This window comes from Hyaena hyaena, unplaced genomic scaffold (genome assembly GCF_003009895.1).
Source record: "Hyaena hyaena isolate Hyena2069 unplaced genomic scaffold, ASM300989v1 scaffold_96, whole genome shotgun sequence".
Classification (NCBI taxonomy): domain Eukaryota; kingdom Metazoa; phylum Chordata; class Mammalia; order Carnivora; family Hyaenidae; genus Hyaena; species Hyaena hyaena.
In genome coordinates, this window is record NW_024080729.1 from 2,854,764 (window position 1) to 2,881,032 (window position 26,269).

General features: G+C 39.4%; 1 protein-coding gene across 2 annotated transcripts in view; it reads right to left on the reverse strand.

Moving 5' to 3' along the window:
- Positions 1-13,336, reverse strand: part of KCTD20 (potassium channel tetramerization domain containing 20) — a 37,062-nt gene extending 23,726 nt beyond the window's left edge. The window contains exons 1-2 of one of the 2 annotated variants that reach the window (XM_039235278.1): positions 13,209-13,336; positions 1,430-1,533 (exon numbers count right to left, since the gene is read on the reverse strand). The gene's annotated coding sequence lies outside the window, so the exon portion shown is untranslated. The remainder of the gene's footprint in view (positions 1-1,429; positions 1,534-13,208) is intronic. The other variant, XM_039235279.1, reaches the window with a different exon arrangement.
- Between the last annotated feature and the right edge of the window lie 12,933 nt (positions 13,337-26,269).

The window sequence follows — 26,269 nt, forward strand, 5'->3', positions numbered from 1 at the left end:
TTGTTGAGACAATGTTTAATCAAATTTTTAATTCAACAGTAAAATGTAAGCTTACTTCAGCTATTTTAACACATACATATACATTATACGGATTAAAGATAGATTATGTGGTCTAGGTTAATACTGCAGCTATACCAGAAGACTTTTTCCGTGCAGAAAAAGAACTCATGATACTGTACTTTTTGAATACTGGTCAATACATGCCCTTCTTACATACTCTCCCTATGAGCCTATGCAACTGTTTGTTTAACCCCTAGTAAAGATTAACCCTTCTCCCCTGCTTTATCTTTTGTTTTTATTTCTTTTCAAGGCTATGAAACATTTTCCCATTTACCATACCATTTCTTCACAAAGACTCAATTTAAGGGAAGCTATAGTTAACCATACCCGATCATGCCTCCCCCATATTTGCCAGCAAGTGGTTTGAAGCTTGACTGAATAGTTCGGTTCGTGATTCTACCACTTACTAGCTACGTAAATCTGGGCACATGACTAACTTTTCTGAGATTCAATTTTCTCATCTGTAAGTTATTAATACTATCTCTTTGGAAGAGCTGTTTTAAGGATCAGAAATACTTTAGATTAAGCACAGTCTGTGGCATAAGTTAAACACTGAAAAATTTTTAGCTGTTACTATTATTCATATATTCAAACCTAGCTTCAAGCTTATAAAAATCATACTCAAAAAAATTTTAATCTCTGCTAGTTTCTTTCTTGCATTATTATCTAGCTACCACATTAATCCTCATCTCAATTCCAATATCAACAACCCTTTATCTCTGTGTATTTATATTTTTTTTGTTAAGTACTGGGTTCTGAGTATGTCTGTTTGCATACGTAATGGAATTCAATTATGATTCCACTGGTAACTCTTAATTTCAAACATTTAACGACAACAGACATGTTATTCTTATAAACCAAACCTGTAATTTTAGAACTAAAAACTACACAGCTTTCACATGAATCTTTTGAATTGACTAAGCACTTTTATGAAATAGGTTATTTTAATCTCTCAAGATTTAGAGACGTTTCTGGTAATCTCTTCAAAGTATCAACAAATTACAGAACACAGTCAGCATCTATTTACCAAACACCTACTGTGTGGAATATACCTAAGAGTGTGTGCCAGCAAAAACGGACCTAAAGGATTTAGCAACACTTTCAGGGTTGATCCTAAGCTCCCACGCTGGCTAGGTGGGGATATGTGAAAAAGACAAATAAATTTAGCTAAAACATACAGAATAAGCGGTTCTAACCCTTGGTTCAAATATCAGGCCTATTTTCCCGGAGTATATTGCCATAGGTTTACTGTGTGGTCAGGCAGTTGGTAATTTTTTTTACAAAAGTCATCTCAGGCAGCTCTCATGTGCATTTAGGTTTGGGGATAAGAGAAACATAAAAGTCATAAAAATTCATATGAGAAAATCACCTCTAGCTAGCGTGCCTGGGAAAAAGAAGTCTTCATGAGACAAAATCTGCGCAGGGCTCTGAAGAGATTTTCTCCCCAATTTTCTATTTTGACACTTTTCAAATCTATAGGAAAATGGAAAAATCATTACAATCAGTGCATGGATGTATACCCTCAGACTTACCAATGACCATCCTGCCTCATTTGTGTGCACCTTGCATTCCTTCCCCCTCCACACACATTTCCCAAATCACCTGAGAATTACAGATATCACACTTCATCCCTAACACTTCAGTATGCATAGTCTATGAATTACAACATTCTCCTACAAAACACAACAGTACCATTTTCACATCTAAGAAAATGAACAATTCCATAATCTCAATACACAATCCATCATCAAATTTACTAATTTGGCTTATCTTCTTTTATAGACATTTTTGGGGATCCATAATTACGGCTTGTTTCTTGCATTTAGTTGTTCTGAATTTTTTAAAAATGTTTTATTTTTTCACACAGAGCATGAGCAGGGGAGGATATAGAAAGGGAGACACAGAATCCAAAGCAAGCCCCAGAATCTGACCTGTCAGCACAGAGCCCAATGCGGGGCTGAAACCCACAGACCGTGAGATCATGACCTGAGCCAATCATACGCTTAACCAACTGAGCCACCCAGGTGCCCCTAGTTGTTCCAAATTTTTTATTCTTGCATATCCCCTCCCTCCATCTTTTTCTAAAAAATGAAATTGACATTTTAAAAGAGACTAGGTCAGTTCCATCATCCTGGCTCTCTCATGGTTTCCACAGGAGTAAAAAATTTTCTCCTGTGTGTCTAAACTGGAATACTACACAGATGGCAGTTGTAGCCTTCCAAACTGCCATCACATCAGAGGCATAGTGTCATGATACCCTACTAAAGCCTGGCCACATGGTTAAATGGTGACTATACATCTCTCTCCACTGTAAAGAGAGATGTAATACTCTATCTCCCAATAACCTTTCACCCAGTGTTTTTCGCAATCTATTAATGATTCCTGCCTGAATCAGTTATTACATTTGGGACTACACAATGATGGCTATTTGTGTTATTCCTCCTACATCTACTGTACAGCAGTCTTCCATGAAGTAGAACTATTTCTACATCCTTCCCTTCTTTCTCCTTAAGTATCATTATGAACTCAAAGATTTGTTTTAATCTAGTACAATAATCCATTACCATGATTTTTTTTTCAAATTGTCCCCAATTTTTGGTTCAAACTGTCCCAAATATGGCTAGTGGGGTTCTCTTCAACCCACTGTCTGTCATTTTAACATAATTCTATTTGCTCTTGAGGCTACTTCTGGCAGAAGATTTCTCCAAGCATACCTTTTACCATCTCTGCTCCAGACCTGGAATCAGCCACTTCTCCCTGGAGACTTTGTTCCTTTTAGTGGCCAATGGCATTTATATATCAGTATCTGAGCACTAGCTGTCCTCATAGCTACTGGGGGGGTCACTGCTTCTAAGCCATTTCAGTAGATAAAGTTGGGGATTTTTTTTTTTAAACAAGCATGAGTTTATACTGATATTTTCAACTCAAATTCAACACTATAGTTTTTCCTTATATTAGCATCTCTTCCCTCACAATGGAAAATCTTGGTTCATAAACTAGTTTCAAAATTATAACGTCAACATTATTACTCACAATAAACATACTAAGTTTTAAATGTCTACCGGGGGGCAGTTCTTTTTATCCTCAAAATACATCTCAACAGGGATGTACTATCAGTATGGTACGTTCAAGTTATTTCTTCTCTGTGTGTCCTGTAGGTTAGGTTCATTTCTCTTTATACTTACTATGTAAAACATTTATTACATGGTTCATAAGTTAAAGTGTTACAAGAACGGAATGCTCAGTGGAAGTGTTATTCCCTTCCCTTTTCCCTCAAATTTTCCCCATCTATTCCCTACAGATAATTAGTTGTATTAATTTCTGTTTATCCTCCATGTTTCTCTTTGAAGAAATAAGCATAAAATGTGTATATACATATAAATTCTTAATTCCTCTTTTTCTTTTACAAAGATGGAACACCATATCCAATCCTGTCCTTTACTATTGTTACTTACCAATATATCCTGGAATTCACTCCCAAGGAGTGATTAGAAACCATCCTCATTCTTTTTATTACTATGTAATACTCTCCACTGTGCAGATGTTAATATGTAGAACTTTGACAGAGAAAAGAGGAAAGGGCATGCTGGACAGTGCAGATGGCACAGAACAGGCAGGAAAGTAAGAGTGAACAAGGCTTTATTACTACATAAAACTGGGGTGGGTGAGAGACTAATCAGGCTACAGTGAAGGGTTAATGTAAAAGTGTGGGGAAATCAGGGTCACCATTATGTCCTACAACTCCAGGGAACCCCATGTATACCACTGTCTAAGCTTTGCAACGCACAACTTAGATGACTATACACAATAGCCCTGGGGGAAGATAAAGTTGAAAAATAAGATGGAGCGAACCTATGGAGTCTTGAATTATTATGTAAAATAGAGTTAGGATTTTGTCTTGTAGCCAAAGTTTTTACATATGGAGGGTGTATGTTCAATATGTTTGAAGATAAATACCACCACAGATGGACTGGAATAGTTAAAAGACGAGGCTACTAGAATTGTCCAAGTGTGAAGTAATAGGATCTCAATAGGTTAAATCCAAGAAGGGCAGTACTTAAGACACAGTCCTCTCTTCATATAAAGAGTATACAACCTAACTGAGAAAAATCAAAACACAAGAGTTATATAATCAGAAAAATGATATTTTTGGAATAAGATATCATTTGGATATCTTTGGATATTTTTGGAATTATACTGTCCAGTGGTTCTCAGGTCTAACCAATAATCAGAGTCATCCAGAAGAACTTGTTAAAAACATATTCTTGGGCCCCATTCTCCAGAGATTCTGATTCAGTAAGTCTGGGGTAGGATCTGAGAATTTTTAATAAGCTCCTCAAGTGATCCTGTAGACTGGCTATGTTTGGGAATGAATGATTTAGTATAACCTTTCATTTCATGGATGAGAGACTCAATCACAACATTATTATTTTTGAAGAATATTCTAGGGGACTTACAATCTTGGGGTAGAGAAGCCTTTATCATCAGGACCAAAAAACCCGAAAGCTAAAAGAGAAGAGAAAGACAAAAATGTGATTACCAACTCCCTCCCCAATACAAAAAACAAAAACTTTTGTATGGCAAGAGATCCTATAAAAAATAAATTTGAAAAATTGTAGTTGCAACATACCACACAGAGTCCTTATCACAATATTCAATGAGGGCTTATAAAAATGCATGAAACCAACCCAAAAGAAAAATGGGCAAAGGATGGAAAGAGAGACATACCCAAAAGAGAGCTGGTGAAACTGTATTAATAGCCTACAAAATAGAATTTAAGGCAAAAAAATGCACAAGTTGGAGAAGGCATAAAATTGAAAGATGTCTATTGGCAGAACCACTTCTGTTCCTCATTTCTTCTATCTTGAAAGAAAGCCATAATGAGAGAAGAGATGCAGGAGAGAAGAGGGCACGCCAATTCCAAGGCAAGGCTGGAGCTCTGATTCCTTCCCCTTTCTTTCCTTCTCCCCTATGAACTGCTGAGGCCAGGCTAACAGGCAGGCATATAACAGCACAATGGCAGCAGTGACAAGATCATAATTGCTCGGACAGAATTTCCTGTCTTTTCTACTTGACATCCCCAATTTACTGCCTTCAGTACCTTTCTGTCAATATAACTTATGTCCAAGAACAGGTTTTATGCACAAAGAGACTATATTACCTGGATTTAAATGAAGACTTAAGACCTTATGTTCAACTTATAACTAAGATTGCCCTTAGTTTCTGTAACAAATTTATTAAATTAAAAAATATACTGGAAACAAAGATTTAGACAATAAAAAAATTTATACTTACCACCCTATTTAAAATACAAAACACGACAATACAGTTGAATCCCCTGTAACCACTATCCTAAGTTTTGTGTTTCTGTCAGACTTCAAATTAGATCTACAATCTTAAATATTTTCTTGTTCTAGCACTTTGATTGCCTACCAAGCAAATCTTTAAGTAATGAAAAAACTCTGGTAAATCTAACAAGTTAAACTGATGAATTTTAGTGTATCTCAAGAAGTTCTTAAGTATTCCAACACTCTTTTCAAACAGCAAAGTTTTCTTACATCCTTAAATTAATAATTGAATCTAAAACCTAATTACTCAAGAATACATTTCACATTAGGATCACAAATTAATCAGCTGAGGTTGTTCAATATGTCAAAGTACTACAAACCCTACATCTTACGTACAGATGGCCATAAACCTTATTCGCACATATCATGTGCCACATGTGGTTCTAAGTACCTTACAAATGTTATTTAATAGTCAAAGAACTTTATGAAGTAGGTGCCATTATTACCCTCATTTTATAGGCGAGGAAACTGAGGAAGAAAGAGGTAAAGGAAAGTTCCCACAATCACATAGCTAATAAATAGTGGAACCAGGCTTCAATCCCAGGCTCTGGCTTCAGCCTACTTTTCCCATCATGCTGTTACCTCTCCTTATAGGGCTGATTTACTTCATGATTTCTATATATGCTGTACAGGTTTAGAGATATAATTTCAAGCCCAAGATCTATAGCTTGGGCATACCACCTTTCTGTGCCAATAATGTGCATGTCTAGCATCTTTTCTGTTTAAATAGTTACTATGAGAGGACTTCTATATTACCTAAAAACTGGATAGATGATATTCTATAATTTCCATACAAGGTGTTTCTATCTTTTGACTGGATTCAACTAGTTATGGCCATGCTAGTGACACCTTTAAGCTAAGAACAATCCATAGCACATAACAGACCAGGTAAAGTCTATGACTCCTAAGAAAAAGCCAATCAACATATTATAGAATCTCTGGGATGAGGTCCCTAACATCCAGGATACTCTTCTGCTTGCTAAAAACCTAAAATCCTCTAAAGAAGAGATACACAAGCTGTTAAAGATTACTTGTGGAAACTTCCAGGAAATATCAAAGCAATATACTATTAGCAATAAAGTCTTAAAAGGAACAGTATAAGCCAGTGCTATTAAAAATTTTAAAGATGCATTAGTCAACAGAGTAGGCCATTTTACAGGAAAAGGCTAAGTGTGTGTATGGCAAGAAAATGTGTATATGAAGGTCTTGGGGACAGATCCATGGATCAGTAATGTAGCTATAGAACATGTTGAAAATTCTGGAGACAATCCAAAATCATTGTGTCAAAAGACGGTTCAAGGACCAGTACCAATTAGTGTCAAAGGTTTTCGCTGAATTCTTAGCAGAAATGAGAATGCAACACACACACAGACGAATTACTCTAGTTCAAAGACACCTGACACTGACCAAGACATCATCAATCTGCCAACAGCTTTTTAGGAAAAAGAAACACTAGTATATTAGATATATGTGATTTTTAAGATAGTACAGGATTTCAAAAATACTGAAATGTGAACTGAAGAGTTACAGTATATGTTAGCATAATGTTTTCTGGAGAAGGACTAGCCTTTGTACCTAAGTTATACCTGCAATTCTTTTTTGATATTAAATGCCTTTTCTTTTATGAAAGAATGGGGACAGAAAATGATGGCCGGATTTTTTTTTTAATGTATTAAAAATACCGGCAAACTTATGATGGGCTTCCAATCTCTTCCCCCACAATTTTACCAACAATGAATCTCAAAAAATCTGGATACCAAACGCCTTCCACCTAGGACTAAAAAAACACTTCTACCAGTTCAGTGCAACCTACCAAAAAATATCCAAAAATAAAAAGTCTCTTGCTTTGCTCACTCAAAAGCTGGATAGGAATCCTTGGGGACTGTTCTTCTTCTTGGATTGAGCCAAAGTTTGCTTTCCTCCCCACACCCACCATGACTTCCATGCTTGGTTTTAGTCCTATGCCCTGGAATAATACATCCTTCAGAAAAATGAGTAAAGCAGGAAAAACAACTGCTTGAAGGCATCAGACAACTAGTGAGTTAGCCAAGACTGGGAGACTGGAGAGAAGCTGTAATGTTCAGTTTCATACCGTAAACCTGCCTAGCCTACAGTCCTAGGTCAATGAGACCCTAATCCAGGTGTTACTGTGAAAGTATGTGGTAGATGTGATTAAAGTCTATAATCACTTCAATTAAGAAAGACTATCCTAGGGGCGCCTGGGTGGCTTAGTCGGTTGAGCGTCCGACTTTCGCTTAGGTCATGATCTCGCGGTTCGTGGGTTCGAGCCCCGCGTCGGGCTCTGTGCTGACTGCCAGCTCAGAGCCTGGAGCCTGTTTCGGTCTGTGACTCCCTCTCTCTCTGACCCTCCCCTGCTCATGCTGTCTCTCTCTCTCCTAGAAATAAATAAAAAAAACATTAAAAAAAAAAAATTAAAAAAAAAAAAAAAAGAAAGACTATCCTAGATAATCTGAGTGGGCCTGATCCAGTCAACTGAAAGGTTTTAAGAGCAGAACTAAAGTTCCCTGAGAAAGAAGAAATTCAACTGTGGATCTCAGCCTCAACTGTCCAGAATTCCAACCTGCCCTTCCTGACAGCCTAGCCCAGTCCCCACAATCCTATAAGCCAACTCCCTGAGATAAATATCTTAACATATATATGTATTTATATATGGATAATATATATTATTGTGATATACATATACACAGAACCATAATCCTTAACTAAACCCTTTCCATAAAGAAAACTCCAGGACCAAGTGGCTTGACTAGCAAATTCTTCCACATCTTTAAGGAAGAAACTACATTAATCTACAAACTCTTACTGAGAACAGAAAAAGGAGGAATATTTTTCAATTCATTTTCTGAGGTTATTTTCTCTTATAAACATAAGCACAAAAATCCTAAACATTATTTAAAGAATAAGATCCAGATACATAACAAGGGATATTACAAGGAAGGTTGGCTTAACATTCTAAAATTAATTAATTTACCACATTAAAAGACTAAAAAGAAACAGGTTTTAGATTAATACCTAAAATAGCAGTAAACCATATGATTTATTAGGTTTGAAAAAGGCAGGCTGGAATAAATATACTCATAGAAAAAAGACTGAACATATTAATTATTCTCCCTTAATTGTAGGCTCATCATAGATTTTTTAAATTGTATTTTATTGAAAACTCCTAAGTATCTAAAATAAAAGTGTTATTACTTTCAAAATGGGAAAAAGGGAAATGTTCTCTCTGAAAAGAGAGACCTCTTCAAGAAAATGTTAGAACTTTTTTTTTTTTAAAGCTTAAACCAGTTTAAGAAAAAGAAAATATTACTGCAGAAGAGATTTTGGAATTTTTAGAAGAAATGTGCTTACAAAACAAATAAGGAATTTATTAGGTTAAATACTGGAATAGTTTCTCAAGCAGATTATGCAATAGGATGACAGAATAAATAAATTGATAGCTTTAAATCCAAATGCAAAGACTTCACGCAGAGGCATGATAAGAGTACTCAGCAGCAAGCACGGTTCTCTAAGTAACAGGTGGAAGGTAGGATAGGTAGGCAGGCACAGGATAAAGGATGTTCCTTGAGCCCCCTAGGAAAGGGTGCTCAACAATAAGGGCAATGGAGCACTGAGATTACCTGGCATAGAATTCTCTAAACAGACTGTTATGAGCTAAAATGTGTTGCCCCTCAAAATTCTGATGTTGAAGTTCCAACTCCTAAATCCTCAGAATGAGAGTGTCTGGAAAGAAGGATTTTAAAGAGGTAATCAAGTCATTAGGGTGGGCCCTATTCCAGTATGACTTTTAAGAAGAGGAGCCAAGGACACACACACACAGGGAAGCCCACATGAGACACAGGGAGCAGCAGCCATTTACAAGCCAAGGAGGGAGAGAGGCCTCAGAAGAAACCAATCCTAGCGACATCTTGATCTCAGACTTCCAGCCTCCAGAATTGTAAGGAAAACAATTTCTGTTGGTTAAGTCAGTCTGTGGTACTTTTTACAGCAGTCTTAGCAAACTAATCTACAGAAACAACTGCAAAAATTCAATTTCATGCTCTACCACCAAAAAAGAGATTTAGGACAAACACATGGAAGGAATCTTTTGTAATTTTATGGTACAGACTGCGATCTTCATATAGAGCTATAAATCACTAGCTGTTTTAAGGAAGTTAAACTTTCTTTTAATAATTTTCTCAATAATTTAACGCAACTTTCCTAATTTTAATAACAGTATTTCTCATTTGCATATCATATACAATTTAAATTTTATTTGTATTTGTTACTTCATCTGACCCTTACAACCTTCTCTATGAAACACAGAAACCAAACCCCAGTCACAGGGACCCCTGGTCCTAGTCACAGATCTTTGTACTATTTATACCCAGTATTTTCCAAAATTTCATCAAAATTCCCCTGGTTTTAGTAAGAACAGAGCTGAAGTTTACATACATACTTAATTACAAAGCCTGAGTATTTTAACGGTAGAAAGGACAATCTGAATCTAAAGAATACCTTGAAAAAAAACCAAAGCCAACATTTCCTAAGAATTTACTATGTGTCAGGCACAGTTCTAAGCTCTTTACATGAATTAATTCATCCCTAATAACCCTGAGGTAGGTACTTATGACAATCTCTATTTTAGGGACATAGAAACTGAGGAGTATTTTATGCAAGTTAGTAAATAAAGGCACCAGGATTTGAACCCCGGAAAGACTGGCTTCAGTGCCCACATTCTTTACTACCCAAGGAAGGGAGCATAAATCTGAATACCTTTGGACACAGGCAGATTTAAGTTTGAACAGTGGCTCTGCCACTTACTAGGTACTTAGGGCAAACTTAAGCTCTTTGTATTCCTTGGCTATAAAGTGGAGATAATAAGAGAATGGATGTAAAAGCATTTAGTACAGTGTCTGGCACACAATAGGGTCTAATTATTAAGCATTACCCTTCTAATTCTACTTTTATGAATATACAAGGACAACCCAACAATATCTAACTTGGGGACTGCACGCAAAGATATCAAAAAGTTCTCTTTTTCCATACATACTTCTTTCCTTCTACGTTCCAGAAATGCATATACTATCCCAATAATGAAAATATATTTAACCAGATTATATCAGTTTTATATTCTGTCTCCCACAGAATACCTAATAACTTTGATAAGGACAACAGTATAGTTATATGACAACTTCAAAACATTCTGGACATTACTCAAACATCTACTATTTAATAAAAATTCTCCAATGTACTTAACCTTTACTGATTTAAAAAAAAATACTAAGTTTGTAAGGTCTCTTGGAATTACAGGGTAACAGTTTGCTTTTATTTGAACTTGAAAGTTTATTTGAACTTGAAATAAAACTTATTTCAAGCTTCAGAGTCCTTAGTTTAGTACTCCCACTCTTCATGATTTACTTGGTTAGATCACATTCTCTTGTTCAATCTCCATTTTTCCAGAAAATACAGCTTTTGTCGTTATGTAGAAGTCTTTCCATTTTCTTCATCTACTTATAACTGAATATCTCTCAACCTTTTCCATTTCTGAAGCATTTTTCTCGAGATGATGTAATGGGAAGAACACCTGACTAGGAGCCAGGGGTCCTTACCTCTACTACCTCATCGCTCTGATTCTTTATCTGAAAGAAGAGAGCACTGCACTAGATAAATTTGTAATAGGTTTCCTTATATCTCTAAGCCTCACATTTCCATGATTCTGGGTCTTCCCGCAAGAAGTCATTCAGCATTCCAACAACATCCCTAAACTTTTTACTCCGGTTAGCCAAGGAGGGGAGGGCATGGTCAGATTCAGGGGTAGAGAGAGGGAAGGCACAATAGTCAGGAAGCCCAGGGCTATAGAAGGAAAGATACTGACGTTGTGTGAACAGAAAGAGAATAATAAGAGAGGAGACCAAAAAAAAAAAAAAAAAAAAGATACCCAAAACAGAAACAAGGCAAAGCATCCAAATCTGACCTCACGCCTTCATATCTATCTCAGGAGGATCTAAGAAACAGAAAAAGCTTTCAGCAGCACAAATTATTCAGCCCTCATTTCCGTCTCAAGGGAGCAATGCAACTGAGTGCCATCTTTGCAATGTTGTTGCTCAGGCGGCCCCTTCCAGGGCTCTGCACAAAACAAGCGTTACCTTGGTATCTGATGACTGAATTAGAGTTCAACTGAACTGAAAGCCCTCATGAATGCTACCAGTGCTGCCAGGTGCCATGAAATCTGAGCACGCAAAGCCATGGGAATTCCATGGCATTGGCTGCCGTGGTTCTAACGGTCAAACTGAGACGGGGATGGGAAGTCGTAAGACGGAAAATGGTGTTGCTTAAATTCTGAGGATACTCGAAGTGGCCCCCAGAGGGAAAAAAAGCACAGATTAATAGGCGCCGGCTATCTCTAATCCACCAAGGCAGGATCAGAATATGTATGAAAGTCATTTCCCACCCTGGTGTCCACCTGATGTCCAAGAAAGCACTACCATTTCCTAAGTTTCCCTCTGGAGAGGCCAGCTTCATGGCTTAGGACTGGCTGGCTGGCGAATGGAGAGTCAATCAACCACGAGGAAAAAAGAGATGAGCAGTTCTAAAAATTCTCAGGCCAGCCCTACAGCGGTGTTTTCTTAAAGTGTGGTATAACCCACCAAAGAAGGCGGGGAGGGCGCTTACAGTGCAGTTTCAGGGACCCATCAGAGGTCTCTAGAACCAAATTTCCTGGATTGGTACTGGCATTTTTAACGAGCAACTTACACTGGCCAACTACTGCCTCAGAACTGGGGACGGGGGTGTGTGCGGCGGGGAGGGCCTGGGGTGAGGTTCTCTGGACTCTGGATTCCTTACATTCGGACTAAACCACTTTGTTCTGCGGTTCATTTAAAAAAAAAAAAAAAAATCCCTCCGCGTCCCAGGTTCACGAACGCAGCTGCAGCTGGTCGTTCAGCAGCTAACAGGGGCACGACGAAAGGACCTGGAAAACGCATTTGCCCGGACTGGTTCGACACTTCCTCCACGGCTTGTTTATCCCCTTGTGTTTGTTCACGGGTTGCGCGTTTAGAAAGAAAGCGGTTCGACCCAGGAGTTGTTCGATTAAGAACCGCAAAGCTCAAAACAGAAGAGGAGTATTTTTCTGGGTAGCGCAGAACGAGGCTCGGAAACCCGAAGTCACCGTCTGCTACGGAGAGTAGGGGAGGAGATCGCCGGCTGATGCCCTGCCCGGCTCCTCTGCTCCCAACGAAAAGCCTGTAATGTGCGGGTGGCAGAGAAGGAAGACCCTGAAGCAGGGGTGGGGAGAGCGAGCAAAACGCACCCCCCGCTTCAGAGTTTGAGAAGTGCGACCAACTACCTAATTTCTAACAAGCTGGATTCACTGCCAGAAAAACTAACAAAACAACAAAAAACACCACCACCAACACCGCGTCTGCCACCGGGTTATCAGTAAACACTCCGGGTTTATCGTCCTTCCTCGGCCGGCGGGACGGAAACGCCGCAGGCCTGCAGAAAACAGCCAAGTTACACTTCAGCTGTCCCCACGGCCGCGCTGGCGACTTCCAGAGGAGGTGCCACCCCCTTCCCCGGATTGTAAGACTTCACCCTCGCGCGAAAACCGGCGCCCGAAACCCACCCATGGACGTGTTTTCTCGCGGGGAACGTCAGTCCCCGCGGCCTTTCAATTGGGGTCCGCTCGGGCAGCGGCCTGAGGAGACGCTGCCACCCCCCTCCCGCCCCCGCCACAAAGGCAAAGTCCGGGCCCTGCCCGCCGCCACACTCGCCCTCCCGGGTGGCCGCGCCGCCACTTACCTGACGCTCCCCGCCGCGCTCTCGCGCTCGGGGCCCGAAGCCGCCCGGGAGGCGCGCGCACACCGCGCCGCGAGAAGCCGACCGGGGACCAGCAGTGCCGCAGCGGCGCGCGCCCCCCCTCGCCCTGGCCGGCGCGGCCACGCGGCTGAGTCACCCGGCGCTTCACATTAAGAGTCCCCACGGCGCGCGGGGCACGCCGGGAAGGCCGGTCTCCCGGCTCGCCGCCTGGAGCGGCCGAGGAGAGGTGGCCCCTTTCTTCTCGGACACTCCCACCCGGTCGTCGGAGGCCGCTCTCCAACCCGCGCTGCGCGGGTGGATTCGGTTTCTGAGGGGCGGATCCCCCCCCTTTCAATTATTAAAGGTGTAAAACGGAAAGTTAGTAGTTACTTGGGTTGTAAAATAATCTTCGCAAAGCCCCAGGACAGCTCATACTGAAAGAGAATTGTGGGGCCCCGATCCCAAGCATTTGGGGGGAAGAGGGGACGTAGTTAAGAATCACGGAGGTCCTTAAACACGTTTTGCTTAAAAAATCCCTAATCCTGGATATGCGTTCTGGCCAAAACGGGGCGGGGGGGGCGTGGGGGGAAGCCACACTTCTATCAAACTCTGAATTAATGAAACCACATGCTATATATAGCAAACAAATCTGAATTACAAATTTTAAATCCACCGAAGCAAGTGGTTGGAAACTGGTTGTGCCACCAGTAAAATATTGCAACGCTCGAAATACATTAATGTATGGTCCATGTCCTATAAAGCGAGTGCTGAAAACATAAGGAAAGAAATGGCATCAGTCCTTATTGTTTTGTCTTGACTTCATTCATTCATCCATTCATTTTAAGAGAGAGTAAGCAGGGGAGGAGTCCAGAGGAGAAGAGAGAATCCCAAGTGGGCTTCGTGTTCACTGCTGAGCCCCACCACCTTGGGATCACGACCCCAGCAGAAACCAATAGTCCGCTTCTCAATTTACTGACCCACCCAGGTGCCCCTATTATCCTCATTTCTATTGGCTTTTGCACTTTTAAAAGTTATAAAGTTATATTGATTATGCAAACGGTTGTATTTTAAAGTTGTCAAAAACTGTATATGTTATTAGCATGATTACTTAAATTCTGAGTCAACTTTTTTTTTGTTACAAAAGTCTCTGAAAACTAATTTGGGGCTAGAGATTATGATTAGAATTGAAGTGGAAGGAGTATGAGGAAACTGTTTTGATTCTCATTCCAGCAGGTCGCAAATGGTTGCTGGATACTTGCATAGCAAAATTGTATTGTCAGGGTCAATAACTTTAATTTTGAAAACTGAGGCTATTTATTTTTCATTATAATTTGATCTTAGAGGCCTTAGACATTCTTTGGATCCAAACTTTACAATAAAGAAACATAAAGGATTGTTCAAATTAATGCCTTTTTCCCCATTTCTTTTTTTTTTTTTAAATAGTTTATTGTCAAGTTGGTTTCCATATAACACCCAGTGCTCATCCCCACAAGTGCCCCCCTCCATGCCCATCTCCCCCCTCCTCCCCCACACCCATGAGTCCTCAGTTTGTTCTCAGCATTCAGGAGTCTCTCATAGTTTGCCTCTCTCCCTTTCCCCCACCATTTCTCCCCTTCTTCTCCCCCATGGTCCTCCGTTAAGTTCCTCCTAATCCTCCTATACATGCAAACATATATTTGTCCTTCTCTGCCTGACTTATTTCGCTCAGCATAACACCCTCAAGGTCCATCCATGTTGCTACACATGGCCAGATTTCCTTCTTTCTCATTGCCACATAGTATTCCATTGTATAGATAAACCACATCTTCTTGATCCATTCGTCTGTTGATGGACACTTAGGCTCTTTCCATGTTTTAGCTATTGTGGAGAGAGCTGCTGTGAACATTGGGGTACACGTGCCCCTATGCATCAGCACTCCTGTATCCCTTGGGTAAATTCCTAGCAGTGCTATTGCTGGGTCATAGGGGAGTTCTATTGTTAGTTTCCTGAGGAACATCCACACTGTTTTCCAGAGGGGCTGTTCCAATTTACATTCCCACCAACAGTGTGGGAGGGTGCCCGTTTCTCCACATCCTCGCCAGCATCTAGAAATCTCTGATTTGCTCACTTTAGCCACTCTGACTGGCGTGAGGTGGTATCTCAGTGTGGTTTTGATTTGTATTTCCCTGATGAGGAGGGATGCTGCTCGTCGCTTCATGTGTTTGTTGGCCATCTGGATGTCCTCTTTAGAGAAGTTTCTGTTCATATCTTCTGCCCATTTCTTCACTGGGTTGTTTGTTTTTCGGGTGTGGAGTTTGGGGAGTTCCTTATAGATTTTGGATATTAACCCTTTATCTGATATGTCATTTGCAACTATCTTTTCCCAGTCCGTTGGTTGCCTATTAGTTTTGTGGGTTGTTTCCTTTGCCATGCAGCCCTTTTCCCCATTTCTATAAAGTACAATGTTATGCCTGAGTCAGAAAAGAAAGAAAACCTTTTTGATATTCCTGCAGGATAGTTCCTGAAACAAATTCTTCCTTTCTGGAAAATTTTCTCTGCAGACTTGTAATATACAAAAATCTGGCACAAAGATCAGACAATCAGGCTAATGACTATGTCTTTTAATTAATCGTTAAGACTAAGTTGTTCTCTTTTTGCTTCTAATTTCACCTAATGAATAGAATATCAGATCTAGCACTTTTTTGGGGTAGATAAAATGAGATGAAAAATGAGAAATGTATATTCACAGAAAGCACTGGTGTATGCTGTTTTTTATCATTTATTTATAAGTGAGTGCATCTCCAAACATGAATCTCTCAGATGCATTTGTATCTGAAGCTGAAACTTTCTAATGTCAAGTTGGCAGACCTGGAATTTTCCATTGCCATAATGGCTACTTTAAATGATGAAGTTTATCTGATGAACTGTGATGAGCCTCCTTAAATATGAGATCTCCTACCAGTAAATATTACAAAGCACCTTTTCCAATATTTTACATTGCTTAAAATTCTAAACAACTCCGGGAGATGGATTTTACTATGCAAATTATGAATGAGGAAAACAAGACATAAATAAAGGATCTGAAGTCATTAAACCAGAAGTGGTGCTGGTGGGCTGAGAGCCTAGATCATTTGCCCACCAAATTCTTGCTCAACATCCACGGAACATGTCAGTTCCATCTAATTGCTTCCAGGTGAGTTCCTCAGTGCTTCTAGGAGGCACCTTAAATACGTTCAGCTGTTAACACCAAACAATTTAAGGTTGATTCTATCTCTGAATGAAAATATTTTTAAAGCAATAACTGTTATCAGTTATTGTATAAAAAAATGAATTATCCTTTTTACATATTATATCACATGTAGTAAATGGAAAAACAATTCAAAAAATCCTGAGATTTTGAAGTCTCAGTTATATTTGCATTTTTTTTAACTAAATGATTTAGGTTGTATGATTTCTAGATCACTGCAGACATACCAAAAAAAAGGAGACTTTTTGAAAAAATGATCACTTTCATTTGGAAGTCCAAACTTGTGCTCAAATATAGATGTAAATAACTATTTAATTTCTGACTTTCTGGAGAAGGGCTGTAACTCTGCAAGTTAACCCAAACTAGATTCACAAGAATCCTTTTTCCTTCACTTCTATCAGTTCACCTTTGTTAACAATCCCTTCATGGAAGTCACAAAGGAAACAAAGACTTGACCTTGAAAACAATCAACTAGAGAATCATGAATTTTAAGTTTCTAGTGGCTGGAATTTGCTACTGGATCTTTATTTGTATATGTCTGCTTTACGTACAACTTCAGTAAGCCTTTTACTCTCACTTATGATGTCTCGTCTGCAAATTCAACAAAACCTGTGGCCACAACTCAAAGGGAGGATCCGGAGAGAGTTTTGTAGCTGATGATACCAGGCTTTCAACTTTAAAAAGTTAAGTTTAGGGGCGCCTGGGTGGCTTAGTCGGTTAAGCGTCCGACTTTCGCTTAGGTCATGATCTCGCGGTTCGTGGGTTCGAGCCCCGCGTCGGGCTCTGTGCTGACTGCCAGCTCAGAGCCTGGAGCCTGTTTCAGTCTGTGACTCCCTCTCTCTCTGACCCTCCCCTGCTCACGCTGTCTGTCTCTCTCTCTCCCTCCTAGAAATAAAAATAAAACATTAAAAAAAAAAATTAAAAAAAAAAAGTTAAGTTTAGTTATTTGGGTAACCAAGTAAGAGATAAGGGGAAGAGAATCTAGATAAAAGTATTCCACTATTAAGTAAAAGAGAAATGATAGAATATCCCAGTTTTGTAACTCCCTATAAATTAATACAGGCATTAGGTCTCAACAGCTAAGATCATAAAAAGAGAGAGAGCTAGACCTTATGTACCTCCTGAGGGAAAACCACATGGCCACGCAACATACTGCTAAAGTGATCAGACCTGAATCTGATACAGACTTGAGATCCAGCTGCCAGTTTGTAGAAAACTCCGGAAAATGTTAAACTGTATCGCGATCAGGCAATATGCAAAGTCCTCACTGTGGGAAACTCTACAAGTCAAAGGGCCTGCGTTCTTCAAGATTATGAAGTTAAAAAAAAAAAAGGACTTAAAAAGATATATCAGAAAAAATGTTAAGTGTGTTCTGTGTGTTAGGGAAGAGACTATACTGTCTAGGAGTGAACATTTGGGTGGAAAAATCAGTAAGGAAAAAAGGAAGTGAAAGTGATGTTATAAAAGTTAGGGTAATGGTTACTTCCAAGGTGCCAGTGGTGGCAAATGATTGAGAAGGGACACTTGGAAGGAGCTTCTAAGGGTAGTTAGCAAAGTTCTGTTTTCCTCACCTGGGGATGGTTACAAAGGTGTTCGCCTTAGAATAATTTCTTAAGGTAAACATTTCCTTTATAGTGTCTTCTGTTTGTGTGTTGAGTTGTGTTGCATTTTATTTTATTAAGTGTATTTATTTTGAGGGAGTAGGGGCAGAGAGAGAGGGAGTTAGAGAATCTCAAGCAGGCTCCACACTCATCTCTGAGCCCAATGCGGGTCTTGATCTCATGAACTGTGAGATAATGACCTGAGCAGAGATCAAGAATCAGACACTTAATGGACTGAGCCATCCAGGTGCCCCTCTGCGTTTTATTTTATGATAAAAAGATTAAAAAAAAAAAAAAAGCTTGGAGGGACAGGCCAGTCCTACCCAAGAGCTGAAATGTATTTTCTCCACACCAAGCTATTTTCCAATGTATCCATTTGGTTTTCTGGAACAATATTAAGGCTGGATCATTTAAAGAAGAAAAATGCTTTAAAAAATCCAAATCCTCTGAAAGATAGGTCACATTGTAATACCGTTTTGAGTTTTAGTTAGATATTGTCTTTTTTTAAGAAGGTAATGGATAAGTAGGTAGTAAAGTGTACTTTGAGTGTTAGAGAAAAGGTAAATGGAATGATGAAAGATAAGGAACAATTTCTTGAAACTTAATGGTTAAATTTCTATAATGGTCAGGGGAGTATAACATTTCCAATGGAGATTTTTATGAGAGCAAGAGTTCCCGCCCTTGCTCACCCACATGTGAGGACAATTCATCTCAGAATTCTAGAACTTTTTAAAAGGACATAGAGGGGCACCTGGGTGGCTCAGTCAGTTAAGCATCCGACTTCGGCTCAGGTCATGATCTCTCGGTTTGTGGGTTCGAGCCCCGTGTCAGGCTCTGTGCTGACTGCCAGCTCAGAGCCTGAAGCTTGTTTCAGATTCTCTATCTCCCTCTCTCTCTGACCCTCCCTTGCTCACACTGTCTGTCTCTGTCTCTCTCAGAAATAAATAAAACATTTAAAAAAATTTTTTAAATAAATAAATGAAAGGACATAGAATGCTTAGCTTGAGACTCAAGAATCAAATAAACCTCTGTAAATAGCAGTCCTATGGGGCGTCAGAACTGGAGAGTCAGAAAATGTAGAACTATGTTAGCCTGGGGCTTCAGCAGAGGCTGCGTGTAAACTGATAATATGTTTATCTCTCATTACTCCTGTTACAGTTTACAGACTCTGACCTTCCAAATCCCATGCTCCAGCTCTGACAACACACATCGCTTCTGTTTATGAACACACACGTCCCACTTGAACCCAATACTGAGAATGCTGGGAATTTTTTCTTTTTTAACTTTGTAAGAGTTTTAAATGAACTGCATCTTAAAAAGAAAACAAATAGGTCCCCAAATATATACTCTTCAAACTAGGGTTTGAACCAGTATACTTTAGGCCTGCAAAATAGACTCCAGTTACCCACTGACCCACCACAGAAAACCAATAGATTCTTTTACCTTGCTCAAACCATACCTCCTCTTTCCCCCCAAATTTCTGTAATTGAGATAAGGCAAAATCTGTTTACCAAAGCATGTGTTCCGGCCTGTTACCTCCACTCTTTGGGAAACTTTATAAAGACAAACAAACAGATAAACAGTACGATAAATAATGAGAAGTAGGTAAATTCCGGAAGATTTCTTCTGCTTGTTAACCAGGAGCCCAAACAAAGTATCCTTGTTTATTCGGAGTTGTAATGCCCACTTGAAAGTACATCAGTGCTGGTGAATATACAAAGTCCATGAAAAAGGAAGTACAAAAACATGAAGTGATATCAGATTCATAAGGCATTATGATATAGTGAAAACAACACTGGAGAAAGAGCCAGCTGACCTCAGTTTAAGGCTATTCCACCATTTACTGGCTGAGCAAGTCATGCATAAGCTTGTGTTTCCTAATTTGTAACACGATAACTGACCTACATTTTCCTTGAGGTTGTTATGAGGAAGAAAACATAATTAAAATATATGCCAGAGTATAGTATTGAAAAGCACCAGAGAAATTTGAGGTTCTATTAGTATTAATGTTATTTTTAAATTTAAAACAAATTTTTATTGAGGTATAGTTGACTGTTAATGTCCTATGCACACATTCCATCCAAACCAATATTATCTTTTTTTAAAAATACTTTTTAAAAAATGTTTATTTATCTTTGAGAGAGAGAGAGAGGCAGATAGAGTGTGAGCAGGGGAGGGACAGAAAGAGAGAGAGGGAGACACAGATTCCAAAGCAGGCTCCAGGCTCTGAGCTGTCAGCACAGAGCCTGACGCAGGGCTTGAATTCACCAACTGCAAGATCATGACCTGAGTCAAAGTCGGACACTTAGCCGGCTGAGACAACCAGGCGCCCCTAAACAAATATGATCTTTAAAAGGAACACTCAATGACATTTTGTGAGATAAAATTGTCCTCCTTAATGTCAACCATAAATTTGTTTATATATCAAAATATACTGCTTTCCTTAACCTTGCACAGTTTGAATGAAAATAAAAGTATGTTTGTGATGAACACTAGGCATTGTATGTAATTGATGAATCATTGAATCCTACTCCTGAAACCAATATTGCATTGTATGCTACCTAACTAAAATTTAAATAAAAATTAAAAATAGTTAAAAATAAAAATAACAAATTAAAAATAAAATAAAACAAAACCATGTTATAATAACAAAATAGTTTCAGTATTTTCTCCTTTTATCCATAATCATTGGTAACAATCAAGTTGCTATTTTATTTTACTTTTATTTTTGTAGTTTTTAAAACATTTATTTAATTTGATGAGGGCACGCGCATGGGTGCATGTGCAAGGAGGAGAGACAGAGATCGAGGAAGAGAGAGAATCCCAAGCAGGCTCCTTGCTGCCAGCATGGATCCCCACACAGGGTTCGATCCCACAAACTGTGAGATCATGACCTGAGCTGAAATCAGGAGATGGTTGCTTAACTGACTGAACCACCCAAGTGTCTATTTTCTTTTTTCTTAAGAGGGCATTTGGTTCTGTACCTGATGTATCTTTTTTAGTTCAGGTTTTTTTTTTTTTTAATTTTTTAATGTCTATTTATTTTTGAGAGAGACAGAGCGTGAGCAGGAGAGGGGCAGAGAGAGAGGGAGACACAGAATCCGAAGCAGGCTTCAGGCTCTGAGCTGTCAGCACAGAGCCTGACACGTGGCTCAAACTCCAACCATGAGATCATGACCTGGGCTGAAGTTGGACTCTTAACTGACTGAGCCACCCAGGTGCCCCTTTAGTGCAGTTTTTTAGTGGTACAGTAAGTAATTGCCCTCATAGAGTCTTATTTTTAAAGGGTTGCCACACACGCACACACACCTGGCTGAAGAAATTATGGGGAATTACTAATTCAGTCCTTCCTTAGCCACTCTTCTTGTTTTGTTTTAATATAAGCTCTACGCCCAAAATGGGGCTTGAACTCACAGCCCTGAGATCAAGGGTCGCATGCTGTATGTATCAACTAAGTCAGGCAGGTGCCCCAACCACTCTGAATTTTAATAACATGATAGCAATATAAAAACAAGGTTGAAAAGAGCAATTTCAGAAAGTTTCTCTTCTTGCTCTGAGTCTCTGAAGTACTTTCAATAGCAATTTGGGTCATTCCCTCTTGTTCTTTATTGTAAATGCAGGTAGGCCCTAAAGATGCTGAAATTTAGATATTCAGGCGTTGGGGATCGAGATCAGATACAAGTGTCTCTTGGTTTTTGAAAGTTTGCTACTCTGCTTCTACAAAAGACCTACATTAGTACCTGTTTTCACCAACTGAAAGAAATCCGAAGAGGAATTTTGTTTTTATAAGAAAAAAGGCAAAACACAGAAATAGCATTCAGTATTTGTGTTGCAGCAGACTGTTATAGAGGCAGCGTGCACCCCGAGCACAAGTTTCTTCCCCCGGAACTACACTCAGCATCTCAGCATCAAGCTGCCATAGCTTTGAGCTGTGTCTCTGAGCATCTGGCTTTCTCTCCATTTATTTCATGAATTTATCAGCAAGATGTATCCTTAAGGTGTCAGAGAAGCTTAAGAGAGGCTATTTTCTTGGGTCTGGGAATGCTCAACCTTTTTTCCATATAATTACTGGAGATTTCTTCTTATCTTTATTTCATAAAAATGCTCTACTTTTGGGTAGTAGGGGAAACCTGTATTTAGAAACTGATATTGACAGGGGTGCCTGGGTAGCTCAGTCAATTAAGTGTCTGACTTTGGTTCAGGTCACAGGTCGTGAGTTCAAGCCCCGCCTTGGGCTCTGTGCTAACAGCTCAGAACCCGGAGCCTGCTTTGGATTCTGTGTCCCCTTCTCTTTCTGCGCCTCCTCCACTCATGCTCTGTCTCTCACTCTCTCTCAAAAATAAATAAACATAAAAAAAGAAATTGACTTTGAGAAGCAGTCAGATGAGAAAAGGCTGAACAAGGACTAAATAGATCAGGCATCTGGAATCAGCCTGGTCACCTGATCAGTCATCACCTCTATGTCTCATATTTTTTCTTTTTACCTAAAAGTTAGAAGTTTTAGATCAAATGATAGCTGCCATGTATTGACTGCCATCTATATGGTAGTGTTAAAAGATGAACTGATATTAAAAGATATTAAATCGATGAAAGATATTAAAATATTTAAGTTTATAGTCATAAAAAGAGTGAAATCTTGCCATTTACAACAACACGGATGGACCTAGAGAGTATTATGCTAAGTAAAGCAAGTCAGACACAGAAAGGTAAATACTGTATGATGTCACTCATGTGTGGAAACTAAGAAACAAACGGACAAACAAAATAAAACAGAGACAGACTCATGTACAGAGAACAAACTGAAGGTTGCCAGAGGGGAGGAGGGCACTGCATGAAATAGGTGAAGGGGATTAAGAGGTCTAATCTTCCAGTTACAAAATAAATAAGACACGGGGATGTAATGTACAAGGTATGGAAGATAGTCAATAATAGTATAACAACTTTGTTTGGTGACAGATGGTAACTAGAGTTACTGTGGTAACCATTTCATAAATCTATAAATATTGAATAACTGTGTTATACGCTGGAAATGCAATGTTGTATGTCAATTAGTCTTTAATAAGCATAAATAAAATTTTAAAAATTAAGAGCTTATTTGAGCAAAAATTGATTTGAACCAGGAATCCTCCAATCCAGTAGATAGAGAGGAGCTCTGAGGGGTTGTAAAAATGAAAGACTTCTAGGCAGAGGGGAGTGGGAACAAGGAAGTTATTACCAGGCAAAAAAAGCAGACTGGTTATTGCAAAGTTACTTTCCTTTAGGGGATTACGGAGGGTCTGTTAGGCAGATTACCTAACTGGTGCTGATCAGTGATTCTTGATTGACTGGTTTAAGATTCCATTTCTGAGAGAGCCAAACCCGTAATTAAGTTTCCGTTTGGTGATGTAGGGCATAGCTAAGCAATTCCATTTGGGGCCTGTTGTCTTATTTTTTAACAGTAGGCAGATATTAGCTCTAATTCTCCTACCAGCCTGGTAAGACAGGCTTTATTAGTCCCATAATACAGATATAGAAATCAAAGCTCAAAGAAATGAAGTTATGTCAGGTTGCATTAGGTGAACTCCGTGGAGTCATTTTAGCTTTGAAATTCTAGGATTACTGGGGCACCTGGGTGTTGTAGTTGGTTGGGCATCCGGCTCTTGATTTGAGCTCAGGTCTTGCTCTCAGGATCGTGAGTTCAAGCCCCTCATTGAGCTCCATACTGGGCGTGGAGCTACTTAAAAACAAAAAGAAAAGAAAAAGAAATTCTAGGATTACTGAGAAAAATCTATCCCTTGGGTTTCATGTTTCCCTTTTAGAAATTCCGTTGTTTGGGATTCAGTAATGAAATGCTCTACCTTTCTAAGAAAAGGACCTTAGAAATCATTAGTGTCAGGTTTTTTCAAGTGTTAAGAAGGAATCTGAGGTCCAAAGAGGATGAATGACCAGCCATGGTTGTAATTTATTTTCTCTTTCAAGTTTACCTGTAATGCTCATTGTAACCCAATTCTACCTGGGTGGAAATATATATAGAAGGGTGTGTCAGGAAGTGGAGTTTTCATTTTTTAATATGAAATTCAAGATTTTTAAAAACGTTTATTTATTTAATTTGAGAGGAAGAGAGAGCCACGTGAGTGAGGGAGAGGCAGAGAAAGACAGAATCCTAAGCAGGCTCTGTGTTCTCAGCACAGAGCGCGACGTGGGGCTCCATCTCATGAATCATGAGATCATGACCTGAGCCAAAATCAAGAGTCAGATGCCTAACTGACTGAGCCACTCAGGCATCCCAGAAAGTGGAACTTGACCTGGGCTCCAAAAGCTTCTTAAAAAGACCTTGTTATTTGTATAAATATTGTCTGTCCCAAAATAAGCAGAATTTCCAAGACTCGAAGGTCACTCACTGGAGGGCAGTCCTTTTCTTTGGAGAGGTATAAATTGATGTAGTGAAAATTTTGCCTAGAATCACCAACCACTGAAAAGTCAAGAAAGAATCACACATAATTAAAAAGCAATCTAATTTAGCTCTTAATTTGTCATTAAAATAATTCTTAAAAAGTAAGCACAATTATCGGGATATTTTTACATTTTAAAATTATCCAAACACTAGGCGCGCCTGGGTGGCTCAGTCGGTTAAGTGTCCGACTTTGGCTCAGGTCATGATCAAGGTTAATGTGTTCCAGCCCCACATTGGGCTCTGTGTTGACAGCTTGGCTCCTGGAGCCTGCTTCGGATTCTGTGTCTCCCTCTCTCTCTGCCCCTCCCCCAGTCACGTGTGTGTGTGTGTGTGTGTGTGTGTGTGTGTGTGACATAAACATTAAAAAAATTAAAATGATCCAAACGCTGAAAGCAAGATAAATCTCTGTAAATACTAAACTTTCAATAAACATTATAAGTAATTATTATGGCTAATTGAGAGGTAGAATTCTGATGGAAGGAGGAGAGAAGAAAGAAGTGGGAGGCAATACTACATTAAAGGGAAAAAGGGAGAAGAAAAAGAAGGAGAGAAACATGGGAAGAAAAAGTCAGAGGTGGAGAGAAGGGAAAGAGAAAAATGACAAAGGAGGAGGATGAGTCAGGGAGGGAGAGAAACTGGGAGTGGAGGAAAGGAGAAAGCTGGTCTTAGAAAGGAGAGAAAGACTAAGAACAAAGATTCGCAGTGGAGGTCAGGGGAGAGGAGTTAGTAGTGCTTTTTTTTTTATCAACAAATGTTTTTTGCCTACTGTGTACACTCTGATAAATTCATGTCCTGGAAGAAACCTATTATGTATTAGTCTACTGCAAGAAGCAATGATTTCATTGCTTTAGCAACCTTTTCTTCTTCTGAAAATGAAATGCTCATTTAGAAAATTTGGAAAACAGAGAGTAGAATAAAGAGTCTCTAATTCTCTTCCTCTGGGAAAAAGAATCCCTAATTCTAGCCTATTGACATTTTACTGGCTTTGCTTTAACTTCGTTGAGGCGCTCAGTTTAAAGGGCAGCAGCTACCCAGGGCACACTCTTCTCCTGGAGATTGCAAGAGGTTCAAACGTGCAAGCAGAGACACCCTAGGTCCCTTCAGGTCTGGGGTTGGAACTACCACACTCTCATTACCGCCCCAGTCTCGTGGAGCCATTGAAGCAACATGGGGCCGATAACCGTATGGATCTATCTAATTTCATATCATATGAAAAGTATAACTTCCTAAGTATAACGTCAATTTACATGTGTACTTTTACCTCTTCTGGGACAATGCAAGGGCCATAGATCACTTTGAAAGTCATTTTTTAAAAAAATTTAAATGTTTTTATTTATTTCTAGGAGAGAGAGAGAGAGAGAGAGAGAGAGAGACAGTGTGAGCAGGGTAGGGTCAGAGAGAGAGAGGGAGTCACAGACTGAAACAGGCTCCAGGCTCTGAGCTGGCAGTCAGCACAGAGCCCGACGCGGGGCTCGAACCCACGAACCGCGAGATCATGACCTAAGCGAAAGTCGGACACTTAACCGACTAAGCCACCCAGGCGCCCCGAAAGTCACTTTTTAAAACAACTATGTTGTCACACCTCCTCTTCTCTCCTGGAATGACATATATGGTCAATAGGACCTATGTACAAAGCCAATTTTAAAAATCTATCTAATGCCCTTCTCATAGAGGAGAATGAAAGGAAAGTAATTTACAATAGCAGTTACCATAAAATAATACATATTTCAGTATGCTGACTCTCGGGCTTAATACAAGAGAAGACACAATTAAGTAGTCATCTGGTTGCACTTATACATAGAAT